Genomic DNA, 15,111 nt, shown 5'->3' with positions numbered 1-15,111 from the left:
TATTCTATTTGATTCCAAGGATTAACACAAAAGATTCTCTCTCTCTCTCTCTCTCTCTCTCTCTCTCTGTCTCTCTCTCTCTGTCTCTCTGTCTCTGTCTCTCTCTCTCTGTCTCTCTGTCTCTGTCTCTGTCTCTCTGTCTCTGTCTCTGTCTCTCTGTCTCTCTCTCTCTCTCTCCCTCCCTCCCTCTCTCCTTCCCTTCTTCCTCTCCCCACCCTGGAGTGGAAGTGAGAGACTTGAAATCTAAACAAGACAATATAGCTAGGGCAGTATATCCTAGGACAGATGAATGTCTGGCTCTATTAAGAAGGATCTTGGGGAACTGGGGAAAATGAAAAGTTCAGAGCAGCCCAGGATTGTCAGAAAAGACAAGGTTTATAGAAGGTAGAACATGGTTAGTCCGAAAGGAAAAAGAGACAGATGATCCTGACTTTGTAAACCATCTGGTCCAACCTGCTTATTTTAAAAATGAGGTAAATGAAGTCCAGAGAAGTTAATTGATTTGGCCAAGGTCAGAAAGAGAATAGTATTAGAGCCAGGACATGGACCTAAGTCCTCTGCCTTCAAAATTCTTTCCAATGTAACAAGGTGACTCACAAGATATTAATAAGATAAACAAGATTAGAACATCCCCTAGAAGACCATTGTAGTGTGAAGGAGATCCCACCTGGTTTTGCTACTCCTCAGGGGTGAGAAACAGAAGCAACCTTAACGCTCAAAACTCTGCCTTCATTCCTGTCATGGTGACTCTTCCTTTGAGCCTCCCTTCCTGCTTCTCAGAGGATGTCTTCATCCAGCATCCTTTTCCTGAATCTATAGAAGAAGACAGGGCTGGAGCTCTGAGATGCTCCCTCCACTGAAAAAGCAAGGAGTCTGATGAAAATGACTAATCAAACTACAAAGCCACTTCTTCTGGGTCCCAGAAGTTCTTCTCAGTGTTCTCTGCACATAATCTTGGTTCCATGGAAAAGCCAAAGGTGCCAACCAATGAACTTTCTCCAATGAAGTGAGCATTCTAGCTATTCTGAACCTCCCCTGCCTCCTCATCTCAGCATCCTCATATGCCCTCTCCAGGAAGGAAACTCAAGAAAGAATAAGCCAGTTTGTATCAGGAGGAGAAAAATGTGGTTAGATTGACACTCCATTTCATCAAGGCCTCATTTTCAGTTTCAATCATTAAATAGAATTTTTCTTTGAAATGATTAATAAGTTTGAATCTATACGGCAAGTTATAGATTAACAATTGTGGGCCCCATAGGCAAGAACAAAAGAAACTTCATTATTACATTTCATTCATCAACCCTTTAATAAGAATGTCATTACTTAATCGCCTCTACCTTATAACTATGAACAATGGGCTACTTCCTGAGACTTTTGTATGACTTAGAAACAACCCCCCAAATTAATGCCTACCTACAAGGAAAAAATATTACCCTGTATTCATAACTGACTCCTGAGCCATGAAAAGGAAGTCTGAAACGGTTCTTTCTTGTCTTAAAATGTCTGCACTGGCCACTAGAGGATGAGGAACATGGGAGTTTTTCACCAAAAGTTTTAAGTAAAATATTCAAATGATGCTCTTGTGATTCTAATATCTGCAATTATTCCAAAAATAACACCCCTAAATAGATGAACCAATGGGTCATGAAAATATTATCCTTAGAAAGTAATGTCTTCTCTGACGCATTCAACCGAATGATTTATCGCGCTGACACTGCAGGTATTTAGGGCTGTTTTCAGAGCAGTGTGCCACGATATACGGCCTCACATTTTATATTTCCTACCAATCCAAAAGCATGTTTTTAATTTCAGTTTTGTTTTTATGCAAAACTGTGGGTTCATTCACAAGTCTGTTGTGTTTCCTTTCCTTTCCATAAAAAGTTGAGCTAACGTGTCTCTAGGCTGTGCTCGACACCCCTTCTCTCTAGGTTCCAGCCCTCTTTCCTTTGGTTCTTCCCATTTTTCCATCTCTCTCAGCATTTCTACTTGGCCAATTTCCTCTGGATCCCAGGTCCATTTGGCCAGTTGCTGTATTTTCTCACACACTAGCTTTGTTCCTGGGGTTCAAGATTTTCTATTTGACCTTTCTGTATACGATTCCTTGCCCTTTGCATATAAACTATGTAAGCTTTCAAAAGTTCCTCCCATTACCCCCTTCCTCCCTCAATCAGATTTCTTAAGTGTAAGAGCTTATCAGAATGGTGTACTGGGCAGCAAACATTAGGAAAGAGGGCCCTGATGCTGTTGGTAGAAGAGTTCTTATTCCCGCTAGAGAGCTCAGCCTTAGCGCCCTTCTCAGTGAGATATTATGGGTTTTGGTATAGGGGAAGAGTGGAGGTGGGGTTGACTAGCATTGTGATTTCATCTGTAAGAAGAATCCCTAGTGTGAGTACTTCCTCTGTCAGTGTAGATCAACATTTCATCAGTAGTGTATGTTTTTTGTTCGGTTGTTTCCGACTCTTCATGGATTGGCAAAGATACTGCAGTAGTTTGCCATTTCCTTTTCCAGCTCATTTGACAGATGAGGAAACTGAGGCAAACAGTTAAGTGACTTGCCCAGGGTGAACTCAGGCAGATAAGTCTTCCTGAATCTGGACCTGGCACTCTATCCACCTAACTGTACCTGTCAGTAACTTAAGAGTCTTAGGTAATTGCTTTGTACAATAGCTTAAGGGATTTGCCCCAGTGTGGTCACATAACAATGTGTATCAGGGGCAGGATTTGAACCCAGGTCCTCCTGACTCCAAAGCTGACCCTCCTCCCAATGATTCTGCATCTCTGTATGAAGAGTCTGTTTTTGGCTGTGGTTTTCCTCAAGCCAAAAAGAAACCCTAAGAACAGTATACCCTTGTTGGGCAAAGACTAGGGGCAGAAGGGCAGTGAGACACAAGTATTTCAGGCAGAGATTTTCCTCCAATTTCAATATCCATTCATTAATTCACTCAACAAACATTTATTAAACCTGTACTGTCTGTTGAGCATTGTGCTAAGCCCTGCACAGTTAAGGAAAGACATGTCTGCTGCTCTCATAGAGTTTACAGATGAGTAGATGAATAAGACGGCTGCCCAGATTGTGATGCACAAAAATATATGGAACCCCAATGAGGCAGCTAGGTGGCACAGTTGATAGATCAGGAAGACCTGAGTTCAAATTTGACCTCAGATACTTGCTAGCTTACTGTGTGATCTCAGACACTTAAGTTATGATGTTGGGCACTTACTGTGTGATCTTAGGCAAGTCACTTAACCTCTGTTTGCCTCAGTCTCTGCAACTGTAAAATAAGAATAATAATAGCACCTACCTCATGAGATGTGGTGTAGACCAGGGTTGTTGTAGAGACCAAATGAGACAATATTTGTAAAGTGCTTAGCGCAGTGCCTGGCACAAATATGTTGCTATATAAATGCTATTATTATTATTATTAGAAAGAAAATCACTTTAACGATCTTGCATCTTGGTACAGTACTCTGTCCTCTGCTTCTTTAAACCCTAACCCATGACTGTTAGATATTGAGATTGCTGCAACTCATTTTTCTTCACCACCAAAAAGTAGACAACATCTCCATCTATACAGATTTTTGGTTTTCAAAGCTCAGAAGGAGAACTGGCTTCTTTATGAATCCTTTCCTAATCGCAGCCCCCAGAAACTTTTCCCTCTCCAGACGCCTTTTTTATATTTATAGTCTACACCACACAATTAGCACTTGATTATATGTGGCCTCCCTGTTGGGTGTAACCTTACCTGCCAAATACTTGTGTGTGCCGCCAACACCTAAGCCAGGGCCCTGAGCCGGGCTCAGAGAAGCTATTAAGGAGTTTGAAAAGTTCTCCTTCATTTCAACTTCATGAGGGATTTGCTAAAAAATAAAGCTGAATTTTTAACTCAGATTGTCAGCAAAACTTCTCCCATTGAAGTCATCAGGCTGAGGTGTTCATTGTCCCAAATTAATAGCTCAACAGACTAGTCGAGATGGAGGAAAAAGGAGTTCTGCAGGTTAACTTGGTGAGGAAACTTCCACCACTTCAGCACTCACTAAGAAGATTTAAATTTGCTTCATGTATAGAGGCAGCATTGTGTGGCGGGGGGGGGGCAAAACAAGGTAGAAACAAGGGTCACTAAATTATAAATGAGGATCCTCACAGGCTGCATATTAATTTAGTTTTAAAATATAATGTTATTGATGTTTTATTATATTTTTAGTTATTTTGTTAAATATTTCTCAAGCACATTTTATTCTGGTTCAGGCACTCTGAAGTATTGCAGGTCACATGCCTCTGGGGCTACGTGTTTGACCTCTGGGGTCAAATATAGGGGATAGAGAGGCAGCCTTGAAACCAGGAAGATCTGAGTTGAAGTCCTGACTCCGACACATGCTGGTTCTATGCTTTACGTGTTGCTCAGAAAGGAGGTGGGGGGAGGGAACTTATATTAGTGGAGAGAGTGTCCTCTTATGAGAATTCTGAATTTCAATAAAATCAAAGATCCAGTCCCTATCCTTTACAAACATCAACAATTATTACCCCTACCTGTTATTGTTCAGTTGCATCTGACTCTTTGTGACCCCATTTGGGGTTTTCTTGGCAAAGTTACTGGAGTGGTTTGCCATTTCCTGCTCCAGCTCATTTGACAGATGAGGAAACTGAGGCAAATGGGGTTAAGTGACTTGCCCAGGGTCACACAGCTAGTAAGTATCTGAGGCTGGATTTGAACGTAGGTCTTCCTGATTCTAGGCCTGATGTTCTTATCCAGTCACCTAGCTGCCCCTACCACTACCTAGAGTAAGTTAAATTAATTGTGAGTGTGTGAATGGAATCCGTGGAAAGAGATTCAACTAAAAATCGTAAGGCCGGAGCTCAAATGTTGACTCTGCTATTACTATCTGTGGGATTATGCTTCCCCTCTCTAGGCCTCAGTTTCCTGTAAAATGAATTAGATGATTGTCAACATTCACTTCAACTCTGAAACAATGATCTTATTTTTATATACGTGTCTACACTTTTGGACCTACTTCAGGGGGTTGGAGCTCTATGCCACTTCCTTCTCCAATAATAGAGCCCTCTCCTGTGGACTCAAGCATACAGTCCAACTGGATTCAGTTGTGGAAAAGCACAGTCACTAATGAGAGTGTAGCTCCCTTTTCTCATACTTTTTGGCTTGTTAAATATTGACCTTTGCTCCATGGTGAAAAAATTACTTAGTTTTTTGGGTTCATGCCGAAGTATCCTCAAAGGGAGGAGTAAAAAGGAGCTCAGTGTACAATTTGAATCAGATATGGGACAGTTATTTTATTCCTACACACAAAAGAAACATAAAAATAAAAAACTCACAGTGCAGAGTTTAAAAAACTATTCAGTGACTTAACTTAGAACTATTGTTACAATCCAATTGGAAGCTAATACTCATACCTCATAAGAATACATAGCAGTTTCTAGGGCTGCTGATTAACCTTTTTATATTTCACCTTGACTCTGCACTATCCAAACAACTCCTGATACACATCTGCTAATAAAATGCCATGTTTTAGTCAATCTTCTTTTCAATTTCACCCTCCTTGTTGAAGAAGGGTTTTCCCTACTTGTTTTCCCTACTGCTATTCTACTCCACTCACTGGTCCTAGATCCTCCAGACATCTCAAATTCATGAGGTCACCTGTGAGCCTAGGCTCATCCACCTTAAAACTAATGTTAGTTCAACTATTCAGGAAAGGAAAGAAAAGGGCCCAGGTATAAACTTTCTTAGTTAAGACCATGTTCCATGTGGGATCTGCCATTGTCTAGGGGAAAAAGAACATAGCCCATTCCACCATCTTTCCACAGAGAGTGTGTAGACACAGCATGCTACTTGCCACATGGAGGAATCCTAGTAAGAAAGACCAAACTGGAAGCTTTCTTTCCTTTCAAAAGATACACTGACTCATCTGCTCCTCTGCCTTGGCAGCCTGTAAGAGTATTGCTTCATAATTTCAAAGCTCCCATGTCCTTCAGCAAGGAGCTACCACCTGGACAGAAGCCAGGAAGTTCATCATCTCCAACACTCACACTAATACTAAGTCACTAAATCCCTGGAGTGCTGAGCAGTTTCCAGGGGATCTTTGGATACACACCCCTTGGGATGATTGCTATGGACCAATTCAACCTTCACTGCACTCATCCTTCAGTTAAATATTTGCTGTCCTTAGCAAATTGTCCAGGGAGCATTCTGAACATTTGTTCACATTCCCATTCCTGGGATTCTGAGGAGGCTCAAGCATTGTCACTACAAGTGCCACAGTTCCTTGTACTAAAGAGTCCACAGAATTCTCCACGGCACGTTAGTTCTTTAGTTGTCTTTAAAGAAGACTCAAGCCTGCCACACAGGTCCTGGCCAGGAGATCATAGTCATCCCCAAATATAAAATTAAGCAAAATGAAAAACATTTTATAAAGCTTATCAGAGGTTACTCAATAAAGTCCTTACACAGTACCCATAAAATACTTATATAGTACTTACAAAGGGTCTCTCCCAACCCAAGCAAAAAGAAAAAAGGGGGAGGGAAATGGGACAAAACATAGTAAAGGGAAAAAATAGAGAAAAGTAAATAGAAAACCAAATTTCCCAACTCATTTGACAGATGATAAAATTGAGTCAAACAGGGTTAAGTGACTTGCCAAGGATCACACAGCTAGTAAGTGTCTGAGGTCAGATCTGAACTCAGTGAGATGAGTCCTCCTGACTCCAGGCCCGGCACTCTATCCACTGTGCCACCTAGCTGCCCTACTAGTGGTACAGTCAAAAGCTCTCTAGGTATCACCTCAACATACCAGCCATATTGACATTTCTCCAGAACTTTTTTTCCAATGATTCAATTCATTTTTAACATTTATTAAGCATCTACTATGTATGAGGCATTTGTGTTAGGCATATTTAAAGACAAAAATTAAATAGGTCCCACCATCAAGGAGTTTAGATTATGTTGGAAGTACAGGAATTGTAAGTGTAATGTATGTAACATGAGAAGAAAGAGAACACTAAAAAAGGGGATCAAGGGAAGCCTCCTGTAGGGGATGGCAGTGAGTAGAGTTTTTAAGGAAACCAAGGATTCTAAGAGGTGGAAAAGTTCATCCTAGACTTAGGAGACAGCTTGTACAACTCTCTCGCTCTATCTCTCTCTGTCTCTCTCTGTTTGCCTCTGTCTGTCTGTCTGTCTCTGTCTCTCTGTGTCTCTCTGTCTCTGTCTCTTCCTCTGTCATTATCTCTTCCCCTCTCTCTCTCTCTGTCTGTCTCTCTGTCTCTGTCTCTCTGTCTCTCTGTCTTTCTCTCTCTCTCTCTCTCTCTCTCTCTCTCTCTCACACACACACACACACACACACACACACACACACACACACACACACAATCTCACATTCCCACAAAAGAATGCCGAGTATGGGGAACAGCAAATAAGTCAGTGTGACTAGAACATATTATGCCTGAAGGAGAGCGATGTGCATTAAATCTGAAAAGGTAGGCTGGAGCTCGCTCGTGAAGAACTTTAGATACAGGGTAATAAGTTTGTATTTTATGCTAGGTATAATAAGGAACAACTGAAGCCTCTTGAGGAGAAGAATGATATGGTTAAGATGTGTTTTGACAGCTGCGTGGAGGATAGATGGAAAAGCAAAGAGAGAGAAAGTAGGGGGAACAACTAGGAGTTTATTACAATAATGTAGGCAAGAGGTGTTGAAGTTCTAAGGTGGTAGCCCCATGGGTGGAAATAAAAGAAGATGAAAGATGTTATATAGGTAGAATCTATTAGATTTGTTAGGGCAGCTAGGTGGTGCAGTGGATAGAGTGCCCAGCCTAAAGTCAGGAAGACTTGGCTCCCTGAGTTCAAATCTGTCCTCAGACACTTACTACCTGTGTGAGCATTGGCAAGTTATTTGACCCTGTTTGCCTCAGTTTCCCATCTGTCAAATGAGAAGGAAATGGCAAACCACTCCTGAATTGTTGCCAAGAAAACAAATGGGGTCACAAAGAATCAGACTAATGCAACTGAACAATGAATGAGACTTATTAATTGGTTGGATATGGAAAGAGAAGAAAAGTGTAGATTGCAAACCCAAATGACTAGAAAGATTCAATTCAATAAGCATTTATTAAATGCCTCTAGCTGTCAGGAGGATATGAAAGGCTGACCTGTCTTTTAGAAAAAGCCCAACGTTATTTCAAGTCTGGAGTTAATTAGTAAAGATCACTGGATTTGGATTCAGTGGACCTTAGTTCATGTGCTAGCTCTGCCACTTGTGTATTACCTGTGTGACCTAAGTCCTCTCTGAGTCCCAGATACCTCATCTATAACATGAGGGTGTTGGACTAGGTGACCTCTACTCGGGTACCTTCTAGCTCTCAACCTATGAGTCTATGATCCTACCCCAAGATGCAGTGGATGAGGCAGATCCAAATAAGGTACAGATGATGGGATCTAATGACTATGTCAGAATGAAACTGGAGTCCTAGGAGATGTAGCCCTAGTTTGGGGAAACCAAATGGGCATACATGGAAGTTATATGATTATATGGTTTATTTTCCCTCCAAATAGGGCTGCAGAGGAAGACAAAGAAGAATGTGAAAAGCAGAACAGAATAGTTTTGCAGTCACAGAATCTCAGAATTTGAAGGACCTCCAAAAGCCATTTAATTCAACTTATACCTAACAAGAATTCCATTTAAAACATCCCTAACATGTGGTCATCTAGTCTTCACTTGAAAACCTTTAGCACAGGAAACTCTCCTGAGGCAGCCTATAACATTTTTTGGATAATTTAATTGTTAGGAAACATTTCCTTATAGGGAGCTAAAATCTGCCTCTCTGTAAGACAAACAGAGCAAATCTAATCCATCTTCCAAAATGGCAGCCCTTTAAATCCTTGAAGACAGTTGTTATTTCCTCACTAGATTTTCTCTCCTTCAGTTCTGTCAATGGATATTGATGTGACATGGTCTCAATGCTCTTCGTCATCCTAGTTGACCTCTTCTGGATTATGTTCACCTCCTCTATGTCCTTCCTAAAATGTGGTACCTGGAGCTAAACTCCCCAATACTTCAGTTGTAATCTAAGTAGGACAAAGAACAGTGAGACAATAGCCTTCAAGAGTCCTGGATACATTACCTCTCATTGCATTAAGTACAGTTAGTGCATTAAATAAAAAGTGTATTCAAATGCACTAGCTTTTGTGGCTTCTTTTTTTATATTCCAATTTTTATTAAAACTATTATCTACTTCTTGCACCTCTTCTAGTTTGCAAATTTCTTTTTTGATAATATTTTATTTTTCCCCAATTACACGTAAAAACATTTATTTATTTCTTTGTCTTTAGTTTTAAACACTCACTTTTATAAGATTTTGAGTTCTATAATTTCCTCCCTCCCTCCTTTCTCCCCTCCCCAAGATGGCATGGAATATGATATAGGCTGTACCTGTACAATCAAATAAATGTATTTCCACATTAGTCATGTTGTAAAAGAAGAATCAGAACAAAAGGGAAAAACCATAAGAAACAAAAAAAAAAGAGAGAAAATAGTATGCTTCGATCTACATTCAGACTTCAGAGTTCTTTCTCTGGATGTGGATAGACTTTCCATCATGAGTCTTTTGGAATTGTCTTAGATCATTTCATTGCTGAGAAGAGCTACATCTATCAAAGTTGGTCATCATACAATGTAACTGTTACTGTGTACAGTGTTCTCCTAGTTCTGCTCACTTCACTCAGCATCAATTCATGTAAGCTTTTCCAGATTTTTCTGAAATCTGCCTGTTCATCATTTCTTTTTTCTTTCAAGTCAAGAAGTATTTATTGAGCACCTACACTATTCTAAAAGCTGGGGATACAAAGAAAGGCAAAAAAAAAACCAAACCAGTGCCTGCTTTCAAGAAGCTCAGTCTAATGGAGGAGACAGCATAAAAAAAAAAAAACCAACTATGTGCAAGTAAGACATACACAGGATAAACTGGAGATAATCTCAATACATTTGTTTCATCAACCTAGGATACACATTTGCATAAATGTACATCAGTAAGGAAAATGCATGTGCATAGAGATCATACATGACAGGGCAACAGATGTATGACCATTGATGTCCCACTCAACCCTGGGCTGCCCAAAGTTGCCCCTCCACCTGTAATTGCACCTGGTACAGAGAAGCAGAGCCTCTCTAACAGGGCCTGTCCCAGTCTGCTCCTTCTTTTGGGACTAATCCTGTTCATCATTTCCTATGGAACAATAGTATTCCATTACATCCATATACCACAACTTGTTCAGCCATTCCCCAACTGATGAGCATCCCCTCAATTTCCAATCCTTTGCCACTATAAAAAGAGCTGCTACAAATATTTTTGTACATGTGGATCCTTTTCCCATTTTTATGACTTCTTTGGGATATAGACCTAGTAGTGGTACTGCTGGATCAAAGGGCATACACAAATTTATAGCCTTTTGGGTATAGATCCAAATTGCTCTCCAGAATGGTTGGATCAGTTCACAACACCAACAATGTGTTGATGTTCCAATTTTCCCACATCTTCTACATTTATCATTTCCCTGTTTTGTCATGTTAGCCAATCTGATAGGTATGATGTGGTACCTCAGAGTTGTTTTAATTTGCATTTCTCTAATCAATAGTGATCTGGAGCATTTTTTCATATGACTATAGATAGCTTTAATTTCTTCATCTGAAAACTGCCCGTTCGTGTCCTTTGACCATCTATCAATTGGGGAATGGCTTGTATTTTTATAAATTTGATTCAGTTTTCTATATATTTCAGGAATGAGGCCTTTATCAGAGACACTGGTTGTAAAAATTGTTTGCCTGCTTTCTGCTTCTCTTCTAATCTTGGTTTCACTGGCTCTGTGCAAAATCTTTTTTAATTTAATGTAATCAAAATTATCCATTTTGCATTTCATAACGTTCTCTATCTCTTGTTTGGCCATAAATTTTTCTGTTCTCCATAGATCTGACAGGTAAGCTATTCCTTGATCTCCTAATTTGCTTATAGTATCACCTTTTATGTCTAAATCGTATCCATTTTGAGTGTAAGATGTTGGTCTATCCCTAGTTTCTGCCATACTATTTCCCAATTTTCCCACCAGTTTTTGTCAAATAGTGAGTTCTTATCCCAGAAGCTAGAGTCTTTGGGTTTATCAAACTAGATTACTATAGTCATTGACTACTATGTCTTGTGTACCTAACCTATTCCACTGATCCACTACTCTCTTTCTTAGCCAGTACCAAGCAGTTTTGATGATTGCTGCTTTATAATACAGTTTTAGATCTTGTACAGCTAAGCCACCTTCCCTTACATTTCTTTTCATTAATTCCCTTGATATTCTTGAGAGTTTGCTCTGCCAGATGAATTTTATTATTATTTTTTTCTAGCTCTATAAAATAATTTTTGGTAGTTTGATTGGTGTAGCACTAAATAAGTTAATTAGGTTAGGCAGAATTGTCATTTTAATTTTATTAGCTCAGCCTATCCATGTGCAACTGATATGTTTCCAATTATTTAGATCTGACTTAATTTGTGTGAAAAGTGTTTTGTAATTGTGTTCACATAGTTCCTGAACTTGTCTTGACAGGTAGACTCCCAAAGATTTTGTATTGTCTACAGTTAATTTAAATGGAATTCTCTTTCTACCTCTTGCTGCTGGGCTTTGTTGGTAGCATATATATAGTATATACTAGATTTATGTGGGTTTATTTTATATCCTGCAACTTTGTTAAAGTTGTTAATTACTTCAAGTAGTTTTTTAGTTGATTCTCTAAGTATACCATCATATCATTTGCAAAGAGTGATAGCTTTGTTTCTTCATTGTCTATTCTAATTCTTTCAATTTATTTTTCTTCTCTTATTGCTAAAGCTAACATTTCTAGTACAATATTGAATAAGTGGTGATAATGGACATCCTTGTTTCACTCCTTATCTTATTGGAAATGCTTCTAACTTATCTCTATTACATATAATGCTTGTTGGTGGTTTTAGATAGATGCTACTTATCATTTTAAGGAAAACTCTATTTATTTCTATGCTCTCTAGTATTTTTAATAGGAATAGGTGTTGTATTTTGTCAAAAGCCTTTTCTGCATCTATTCAGATAATCTTATGATTTCTGTTAATTTTGTTATTGATATGGTCAATTACGCTGGTAGTTTTCCTAATATTGAGCCAGTCCTGTATTCCTGGTATAAATCCCACCTGGTCATAGTGTGTTATCCTTTTGATAAGTTGCTGTAGTCTCTGCTAATATTTTATTTAAACTTTCTGCATCTATATTCATTCGGGAAATTGGTCTATAATATTCTTTCTCTGTTTTGACTCTTCCTGGTTTAGGTATCATTACCATATTTGTATCATAAAAAGAATTTGGCAAGACTCATTCTTCACCTATTTTCCCAAATATTTTATATAGTATTGGAATTAATTGTTCTTTAAATGTTTTGTAGAATTCACTTGTAAATCCATCTGGCTTTGGAGTTTTTTCTTAGATAATTTGTTGATGGCTTGTTCAATTTCTTTTTCTGAAATGGGGTTAAGTATTTTATTTCCTCTTCTATTAATCTGGGCAATTTATATTTTTTGTAAATATTAATCTATTTCACTTAGATTGTCAGATTTATTGGCATACAGTTATGTAAAAATATTTTAATATTGATTTTTAAAAATTTTGAGCTCTAAATTTCCTCTCTCTCTTTCTCTCTTCTCTCTCTCTCCTTCCACTTCCCTAAGATGGTAAGCAATTTGATACAGGTTATACATGTGCAATCATGTTATTTCCATATTAGTCATGTTGTGAAAAAAAACACAGGCCAAAAAAAAAAACCCAGAAAGAAACAAAGTGAAAAATAGTATGCATTCAGACTCTATCAGTTCTTTCTCTAGAGGTGAATAGCATTTTTCATCATGAGTCCTTTGGAATTGTCTTGGATCATTGTATTGCTGAGAATAGCTAAGTCATTCACAGTTGATCATCATATAATATTGCTGTTACTGTGTGTAATGTTCTCCTGGTTCTGTTCATTTCACTTTGCATCAGTTCATATAAGTCTTTCCAAGTTTTTTTCTTAAATCATCCTGCTTGTGATTTCTTATAGTGCAATGGAATTCCATTACAATTATACATCACAACTTGCTCAATCATTCCCTAATTGATGGACAGTCCCTCAATTTCCAATTCTTTGACACTACAAAAAGAGCTGCTAAAAAATATGGAATGCTTCACAACTTTCCATGTCATCCATGCTCAAGTGCCATGCTAATCTCTGTAGCATTCCAATTTTATTATATGTGTTTCCAAAGCAAGCATGCTTTTGTGGTTTCTATATCACATTGTTGACACATTGAGCTTGTAGTCCACTAAAATACCCAGATTTTTTCAGGTGAATCACTAAATTGATCCAGCATTCCTCACTCCTATACTTGAGTCATTGATTTTTTGTATAAGTGTAAGTCTAAGTATAAGGTTTTACATTTATGCCTATTAAAGTTCATACCATTATGTTTCACCCAAGGTGTTGGCCTACCACACTCTTTCTAGGTACCAACCTTGTCATCCAACGTGGATGCTACCCCTCCCATCTTTGCGTAATCTAAAATTTTAATAGACAGACTTATGCTTTTGTCCAAATTATTGATAAAAAAAAGACATTAAACAGCACAGGATCAAAGATAAATCTCTGGATCATTCCATTAGAGACCTCTTTCCACAACTGATGTGGATATATTAATGACTAATCTTTAGGCTAACCCATTTAACCAGTTCCAAATCCACCTAAGTGTAGTGTTATCCAGTCTACATTTATCCATCTTGTCCATAAGAATAACATGAGAAACTTTGTCAAATGTGTTACTGAAATTTAGATTTTCTATCTATATCATTCCCCTGATGTACTAAGCTAATAGCTTTGTCAAAAAAGGAAATGGAGTTAATCTGGCATGATTTGTTCTGGCTCTTTGTGATCATAACTTCATTTTCTAGAGGTTCCCTAACAATTTCTATAATAATATCATAAAATTTATCCAGGAGCCAAACTCAAGCTTAAAGCTTGAAGGTTACACTCTCCTCTGTTTCTAAATCTCTCTGTCTCTTTCTCTACCTCTCTTTGACTGTCTCTGTCTCTGTCTCTCAGTCTCTCGGTCTCTCTTTTTGTCCTTCTCTGGTCCTACAGCTCTATTCTTATTCTCTAAGAACATTCAAAAATCACTGATAGTGGGTCACACATAATTCTATTCATTCATTTAGCATCCTGGGATCTAGCTCTTGTAGGCCTGGTGACTTTGAAATCATTAATGCAGCTAGGCACTTTCTTGCTATCTCCCTTATCTTGGGTTTTAAGTCACTATTAATCATTTTATTCTACCATTTTCAATCCAAAGATTAGTCTCCTTGGTGGAGAAAACAGAAGGAATTCACACGCCATAATGTTTTCCCTTAATTAATGGATACCTACTTTGTTTCTAGTTCTGTGCTGCAACAAAAAGTATTGCTATGATAATAATAATATTTATGTAGCACTTTGTTTTACAAAGGTGCTTTACATAGATTATCTCATTTTATCCTTACAACAATCCTGAGATGTAGGTACAATTTTAATCCCCATTTTACAGATGAAGAAACTGAAGACTGCATTTGAACTCAGGTCTTCCTTCCTCCAGGTCCAGTTCTCTATCTACTATGCCACCTAGATGTTGAATATTTTTGTAGATACGGGTCCTTTCTTTATCATAACTCTTTGGGATATAGGTCACATAGTAGGATCAGTGAATCCAAGGGTATGCACAGTTGAGTGGTTTGTGAGGGGAATGGTTCCAAGTTGATTTCCAGAGTGGTTGGACCCATGTGTAGTGCTACCGACTATTGTGAGTGTGTCTCTCCTCCAATAGCCCCTCCAACAATTGTAGTTTTTTTCCTTACTTGTCATCTTACCTAATCTGATGGGTTTGAAGGAGAAACAAAATTTTTCAAATTAGTGCTTCTCTTATTATTAGTTATTTGAATTATGTTTTCAGATGGCTATTTATAACTAAAATTTATTTTCTTGATGACTGCCTATCCTTATCCTTTAACTGTCTATTGGGAAATAATTTTTATTCTTATATAT

At 38.3% G+C, this 15,111-nt stretch overlaps 1 pseudogene; it reads right to left on the bottom strand.

Annotated features, from left to right (window-relative positions):
- Positions 1 to 13,212: 13,212 nt before the first annotated feature.
- Positions 13,213 to 13,312, bottom strand: LOC114048729 (annotated as a pseudogene).
- Positions 13,313 to 15,111: the final 1,799 nt, after the last annotated feature.

The sequence above is a fragment of the Vombatus ursinus genome, unplaced genomic scaffold (genome assembly GCF_900497805.2).
Source record: "Vombatus ursinus unplaced genomic scaffold, bare-nosed wombat genome assembly UNPS02014793.1, whole genome shotgun sequence".
Lineage (NCBI taxonomy): Eukaryota > Metazoa > Chordata > Mammalia > Diprotodontia > Vombatidae > Vombatus > Vombatus ursinus.
Note: the sequence above shows the minus strand (reverse complement) of the source record. Positions and strands in the feature narration are given on the sequence as shown.